Source organism: Scylla paramamosain, chromosome 4 (genome assembly GCF_035594125.1).
Source record: "Scylla paramamosain isolate STU-SP2022 chromosome 4, ASM3559412v1, whole genome shotgun sequence".
In the NCBI taxonomy this organism is placed as follows: domain Eukaryota; kingdom Metazoa; phylum Arthropoda; class Malacostraca; order Decapoda; family Portunidae; genus Scylla; species Scylla paramamosain.
Window position 1 is genome coordinate 27,122,027 of NC_087154.1, and position 7,500 is coordinate 27,129,526.

Here is a 7,500-nt window from a genome sequence, read left to right on the forward strand (position 1 = left end):
CTAAAATGGGGACAATAATTATGAAGCTGATTCTTGACTATCTGGTCCCGGCAATGTGTCTTATAAAATTCACCTTATTATTCGTGTTTATGTAGCCTTCAGCCTTCTGGGAATTAGATGTTTTTAAGGTAATGAAAATAGTAATCTACAAAATAAGTAAGAGCTAAAATAGGGGTATGAGGTAGGTTACATGTGAAGCTTTGGTTAGATCACGTTAGCTTAGTTTTAGTTCGATGTTGGCGATGCAGCCATTGACGTATTCACTTATTTGAATACTTTATTTCTATGATAGGCATGAATACCTTTGTCGTCATTCCCCTTAAGTATTCCTTAGATATGAGTAAACGATGTAATATTGAAAGCTATGCAAAACACTCACAAAAAAAAATAAATAAATGAATAAAAAATAAGGGAGTTAAAGGATACGGCTGTAACTTGGCTCGCTAAAGTTCAGGTTGGCTCATTAACGAGACTCAAATTTCAAGAGGGTTCAGAGTTAGGCAAACACAGCAAAGCAAGATTGATTAGATAAGGTTAGTATAAGGTGGAGCTTGGTGTAGTGTAGTGTTCTGGAAGGTACTGAGGTGCACAGTGCAAGCCTCACCTGGGTTTCCCCGCATCCCCAGGTGGAATATCATTATGATCAGTGCTGCTCTGCTCGGGCGTGATGCCATTGTGATGCTGTCTCTGTAGCCTGTATTATGCTTGTGCTCTCTCTCTCTCTCTCTCTCTCTCTCTCTCTCTCTCTCTCTCTCTCTCTCTCTCTCTCTCTCTCCTCTCTCTCTCTCTCTCTCTCTCTCTCTCTGAACATACCCTACAGAACTAAGGATAAGATTTTATGTGTTATTCAAAGATATTTTTTGCTTGTGAGTTTTTGTCAGCAACCACCACCACCACCACCACCACTGCGCCTTAACACAGTGCATTAATTTATGGCGGGGAAATTATTTATCACTGAACGAAAACGAATGCATTAGAAACTTCACCAACTTATAATTTGATACGCTTGTCAGTAATTATTTTTGTAATGATAATGAGGCTAATAATAATAATAATAATAATGATAATAATAATAATAATAATAATAATAATAATAATAATAATGATAACATCAGTTATTTTTACTGCTCTCCTTCTTCTACTACTAGTTCTTTTCCCTTCCACTTCCTCCTCTTCTTTCTTCTTCTTCTTCTTCTTCTTCTTCTCCTTCTTCTTCTTCTTCTTCTTCTTCCACCTCCTGCTCCACCTTCTCTTTTTCTTTTTTTTCCATTCTTGTTCTTGTTCTTATTCTTCTTCTTGTTCTTCTCTTCCACCACCACTACCATCACTTCCTCTTCCTCCTCCTCTTCCTTCTTTTATTATTATTATCATTATTATTATTATTATTATTATTATTATTATTATTATTATTATTATTATTATTATTATTATTTTTATTATTATTATTGTTATTATTATTATAATTATTATTATATTCATTAATATTATCATTATATTATCATCATCATCATCATCATCATCACCATCATTATCATCATCATTATCATTACCCCCACATCATCATTACCATTACCAACAAAACAGCAACACGTGAGAGAATGTTGGGTGGGGAGGGAGGCACTGACTGGATAGCGAGCGACAAGTCCTGGTGGCAGGCAGCGCTTTGATATGGATGCAACGTTCCCCAGCTTGAGAGACGAGGTTGAGGTTAGGGGCCGGTGGTAGAGGTGAACAAGTTGAGGTGCATTTGTAAGGCGCGGAGGAAGGACACGGTCAGGAATGAGGCAGTAAGCGAGGGATGGGGTGTCTGAGAGGCGTGTGACAGGAGAATGGAGGAAAGTGTGCTTGGGTGGCATCGTCGTGTGCGCGGAATGGAGATGACAGGAGTGGCGAAGGAAATATTGTGCGAGTGAAGGTGAAGGTGAAAGAAAACGAGATAGCTGAGAGAAAGAGAGAGGGACGGAGACGCTGGTGCTCCTCACACGCGGTGCCTTTGTATTCTTGTCAGGAAACGTGAAATAGAGAGGAAATTTGACGGACTGGGTGAGAAGGAAGATGTAGAAGGGAACGCTTTAATACTGGAATAGGTGACGCTTAAATATGAGTGAAACTGATGGGGAAAGAAAAGGGATGATTGAGAGGACGCGAATTTGAACCCGTGTGAGAAAAAAAAAAAAAAAATAGAGGAAATAATGACAGATTTAGCGAAAAATAAGGAATAGAAATAGAATATTAAAGACGGGAACAAATGGTAGATGGGTGTATGTACCATTATTTACTGTTATATATGCCTGTTATTAGAAGATATGACGAACTTATGGACAGGTGGCCATAGATATTTGCTGATGTTATACGGGGACCACCATGCGTAGGTCTGGTGGCTTTGTGCAGCTTAGCCCTTACGTTACCAGGACGATGACCAAATAAGCGTGCGTGAAGCTTCTTCCTCAGTCGTGATGTATTGGTGCTAGGTTACCGTGGGCGGCTCCAGTTCCCAGGCGTGAAAGTGCGACCCATTTCTCATGACGACGACTTCCTCACCCAATGACCAGTGGTTCCGGCGGTGAGAGCTGGTGGTGGTGTTGTTCCTTCGTTCATGAGTTTAATTGGTGTGGGTGGCATGTTGTTGCTGTTGTTGTTGTTGTTGTCGTTGATGTTAGTGGTTGTTGTTGTTGTTGTTGTTGTTGTTGTGGTGGTGGTGGTGGTGGTGGTGGTGGCAACTTCTTACGCTTTTCTGCTTCTCTTTCTTCTTTGCCTTTTCTTCTTTTATCATCAATTACTTAATGAATAGAACATCCGATTTACGTCAATTTGCATGATGTGTGTGTGTGTGTGTGTGTGTGTGTGTGTGTGTGTGTGTGTGTGTGTGTGTGTGTGTGTGTGTGTGTGCGTGTGTGTGTGGCGTCATTACACAGCCCAAGAGGATCTCAGAAGAAAAACGCTGAGGTCCTTTAGTGATGAAGCGTTATTACTGTAATCATGCATGAAGGAAATTACAGTTTTTAGTCTTATTATCAAGGTCAGAAGTGTATGAGCAGCTGGCGACGTGCGGGTATCAGAGGGTAGGGTAACATGGCGGCCTTGATGCTGACGGTTAGGTAGACATGGGAACACCAAACCATAATATGAAAGAAAGAATAAACAATTACATCCTATTTCTTTACGTATAGGTTGATTGGGTTGATTAGCGGCCATCTTGCGGCAGGGACAGGGAAGAGAGCGAATAAATTTAATGACCTTGGAAGAGATTTTGTCCTCTGGCTCGCTCTCCTCTCCTTGTTTCCACTTGCCCTCACCGTCCTGTGTGGCCTCTCACCCTCGCCCTCTGTCTTGTTACGCCTCACGCCCTCCTTGACCTTGCTGCTCGTAGGTCCTTCCCTTCCCTTCCCTTCCCTTCCTTTCCTCTTCACCGCCTTTAACCTTCACTGCTCATTACTCCTCGTACCATTTTCTTTAGTAACCATTTTCCTTACTACCCATTTTCTTTATCACCCATTTTCTTAACTTTTCTGTTTTCCTCTTTGTTCATTTGCTTCTATTATCATTTACTTCACTGCTCATTGTCTTCATTGTCTATTTTCTCGACTGCCAATTTTTCTTCATTGTCCGTTTTCTTTAGTAGCCATTTTCGCTCTTCATTTTCTTCAGTGCCCATTTTCTCCTGTTAATGTGTGTTCTCCAAGACTCACTGCTCACTGCCCCCACTGTCTGTGTTCCCAACTCCTCCCTTCTCCCTCCCTTACTGCCTGTTCTTCACGACCCATTTCTCTCCCTCCTCAGGCTTCCCTCTGCGCCCCGTCACATCTCCAGCCATGCATCCCACCTCCCCTCGTGTCTCCAGTGGCTCCCTGTTCCCCCTCACTCATCCACGCCCCCACGTATCCATATCCCTACCCTCGCGTCTCGAATCTTGCCCTCTCTACCTCCTACTTACTCCCTCTTCCCTCTCTTACAGCATGTTAAACGTAACCCTTGTCTCTCCCTGTACCTCCCCACACACCCTCACTCTCCCCTCCCCTTCACCTGTACCGCACTTATCCCCGTGTCCCGTCCCCCTGTCTCCCCCTTGGGCTGCATCCTTTCCCCGACATGATGTATTTGGTGTTCAGGGACTGGCCGACGCGCGAAGATTAATTGGAGGTATTGAGCCACCGGGTTAGCTAGTCCTCTGACAGGCTGTCTCCCGTTCCCCCTGAGTGGGCGGGAGGAGGGAGAGGCGGTGGGTGGGAGGTTGTTACCGTCCTGGGAGGTCGATCAGGAAGCTGGGTTGACTGGCTGAGAGGTTGACTGGCAAGTTGGGAGATCAGTTGAGTGGTCTGACTGGCATTTAAGGCGGATTGTATGTATGCTGGAGACTACTTGACTACCTACCTGGGGGATAAACTGACCGGCTGGGAGGTCGATTAACTCACTAGGATATTAATTAATTACCTGAGAGATTAATTAACGTGCCGGCCGGGGGATCGGGCGAGCAGCGGGGCGTTGGAGCAGCCTGCCGCGGGGTGGTGCCTGACATGCAGATAGCGGCGCCTTGGGGGATGCTGCGTGCACTGCTAGGTGGTGCTTGCCTCGTCACCTCAGGGAAGACTCTACTCCCCCATAAAGAAAACTAATATAACTTTCACTCCCACGATAGGCAATACTCGTAGCTTTTATGTGTACGTGGCTACGATGCATTACTCATGGCACTGATTAAATTGACTTAGTAGATAACTGGAATTAACTCAGCAATCAGGCTGTTAGTGCAGAGTTAATATGGAGCTTTAAGAGACGATGAGACAAGTTTATGGATAGAGATGATGGGTAATGGGTACGTATGGGACCCCTGCAGCTCCCCTCATGTACTTATACTCGTACGTTATGTATTCTTAGTGAGTATTACAGTAGTTGTGAGTAAGAGAAAGCGCTGGGGTCTTATAAGAGGAGGCTGTGATGTGGGAGGCAGGCTGGTGCACGAGTCGGCAGTGTATTTTTGGGTGTTATTACAGTTGTTACGCAAAATACGCGCCCGGCACGTGATGGGTGAGGCGGTTAAGTATACGTGGTGGTGATGTATTTTTTAGCAAGCAGTTCAGCTGTTGCGGAAAAAAAATATATTACCGCCGCCTTGATTTATGGCCGAAATGTGATAAATGAGGCGGTTAAGTATACGTGCCACTGATGTATTTTGGGTAAATATTACAGTTTTAACTTAAAAAGATACAAAACACACACACACACACACACACACACACACACACACACACACACACACACACACACACACACACACACACTGACGCAGAATATACAGTATCCAATTCTCTCTCTCTCTCTCTCTCTCTCTCTCTCTCTCTCTCTCTCTCTCTCTCTCTCTCTCTCTCTCTCTCTCTCTCTCTCTCTCTCTCTCTCTCTCTCTCTCTCTCTCTCCCTTACTTTTATTATCATATTTCCACCGTTCCATGCTTCCTGCTCTCTCCCTCTCCCTCTCCTCGTATCCACCCTTTCCGCTTCCCCCTCATCATAATCTCTCCATCTCTCTCTCTTCCCCTTCCCTTGTTTCATCTCCATCCATCTCTCCTCCCTCCTAGTGTCTCCCCGCCATTTTCTTCTTTCCTTTGTCTGATTCCCTTCACCTCCCCCTCTTGTTCATCCTCTTATTCAAAATGCTGCAGCTAACAGTGTACGCATTCTGTCTGGAGGATGTGGTAACCTTTTTCTCGAGACGTTATCACCCACGCTTGTTATTTTGAGACTTGTGGGTAGGTTTTGTTGGCTATTATGTAAATCTCACCCAAGTAAATTCCAAGCAAATTCCACTCACGAATATTCCTTCATGAAAAGTGGTCCAAAATAGTTTCTGCCAGCCGCGATATTCCTTCAATCTAGCCTAACCTAACCTAACCTAACTTAACTTTAACCTAACTTAACCTAACCTAACCTAACCTAACATAACCTAACTTAACCTAATCTAACCTAGACAAAATAACTACATACTCTGCCCGTGATAAACTCTCAACCTAACCTAACTTAATCTAACCTAACCTAACCTTAACCAAGCCTGAGCTAATTTAACCTTATCTAGCCTTACCTAACTTACCTTAATTTTTCTTTTGAAGGAAATTATTTTTTGATTAAAGTTTGTGGGTGGAATAACGAGCTAACTTAACATTACCGACATTAACAGGATCTAACCTATTACTGAAGGAAATACTTTTTAGTGATGCATCGAGCGAAGTGCTAATCTAACTCACAGAAGCTAATTTGTCACTGAGGAAAATTACTTCTGGATAAATCTGAATATTATGTTCGTAGAGGAAATTCACCTTAGGAAACTTAGGAGAATACGCTGACAAAATTACATAATCAGTCACAATGCATAGCTCCGCCGTTATCAGCTAAAGACATGTGATTATTGACAAAGAGATAAATAGATATATGAGCACGTTTTAAACCCAAGTGATAAGAGTCGAGACAGAGCTCCGTGTTGGAAGGGCAGGAGACGAAGATTGCTATACCAGTGTGCGTTAGATGACCTCCTCCTTGTAGCACAGATAGAAAATTAGTGGATTGGTTATATAAGTTAATTCCATGCTTTATAATTCCCACTGCTGTAACTTCGTGAGAGGCGAGGGGAAGGGGAGGGGAATGGGAGGGGAAGTTAAGAGTGTAAGGTACAATAGTTTTCATCACCAGGAAAAGAGTAAGTGGAACAAGTAGTGGAGGTTAATTTTCATAAAGAGGAGGGAAGGGGAGTGGAGGTTAGGTTTCGTCAGTGGGGGAAGAGGAGGGTGAAATAAGAAGTGGAGGTTAGTTTTTCATAAAGAGGAGAGGGGAGGGGGAGGTGGAGCGAGAAGTGGAGGTTAGGTTTCATGAGAGGAATAAAAGAGGAGGATGGAATAAAAGAGTATGGGTTAGTTTTTATCGAGAGTGTAGGGGAGGAGGAAAGGAAAGAAGGGATTGGGAGAGAGGTGAACTAAGGAGTGGTTGGCTTTCATAAAGAGTAGGGGAGGGGAGGTGGAGCTAGGAGTGGAGGTTAGCTTTCATCGTGAGGAAAGGGGAAGAGGAAAGGAGTGGGGTTTTCATAAAGGAGGGAGAGAGGAGGCGGAGTAAGGAATGGAGTATAGTTTCAATTGTGAGGGAATGAGAAAGGGCAAGAGGGAGTGGAGGTTCCTTAAGACGAGAATGAAGTTTTGTTTGCTAATCACACGCCGCACCTACCAGCCCCCCCTCCCCCATCACTCCCTCCCTTAACATTTCCCAATCTTTCCTGTTTTTCTTTCCCAGCACGCCTTGTCAACCCACTGCCCCCTTCCCCCCCCCGCTATGTCACCCACTACCGCTGAAAGACGCACTGCCAGGAATTTCCGGAGTCACCCCTTCATTGCCTCTCGCCCCCAAAAGTATATAATTTCCTACTTAACATACTTCCCTTCTTGTTAACAAAACACACAAACTCTTATCTAATGCACCAAATTATACATTACTCCTATACCACACACACACACACTCTCTCTCTCT

The 7,500-nt window shown here is 43.9% G+C and overlaps 1 long non-coding RNA gene across 1 annotated transcript in view; it reads left to right on the forward strand.

Annotated features, from left to right (window-relative positions):
• LOC135097428 (uncharacterized) overlaps window positions 1-7,500 on the forward strand; it is a 127,685-nt gene that overhangs the window by 1,172 nt on the left and 119,013 nt on the right. The window lies entirely within an intron of this gene.